The following is a 402-nucleotide window of genomic DNA, read 5'->3' as shown; positions in this document are numbered from 1 at the left end:
AGACGAAAAGACGGGAATAAGGAAATGAAAAAGGGTAGCGCATGCGCCCGCGTGAGCAAGTCAGAGAGGGGTAAAAAGAAAGGCAGAGACTGGGTAGGATTAATTACAGTCGTCATCATCAGGTATATGAGGGTAGGCAAATGGTTGCATGTATATATTAGACTGAGTGTATATATATATAGAGGAGTTTATGGGTATATCTTTTTATAAATGTGTATGAGTTATGCAATATTTTATAAATATATGTATACATCTCTCTCTCTTTATATACATCTGCCTAAGTAGTATGTTTCATATGTACCTGAATGTCTATATAGGTGTATGTTTAAATATATATATATATGTAGGTACATATATATATATATATATATATACATATATATATATATACATATATATATA

The sequence above is a fragment of the Octopus bimaculoides genome, chromosome 15 (assembly GCF_001194135.2).
Source record: "Octopus bimaculoides isolate UCB-OBI-ISO-001 chromosome 15, ASM119413v2, whole genome shotgun sequence".
In the NCBI taxonomy this organism is placed as follows: Eukaryota; Metazoa; Mollusca; class Cephalopoda; order Octopoda; family Octopodidae; genus Octopus; species Octopus bimaculoides.
Note: the sequence above shows the minus strand (reverse complement) of the source record.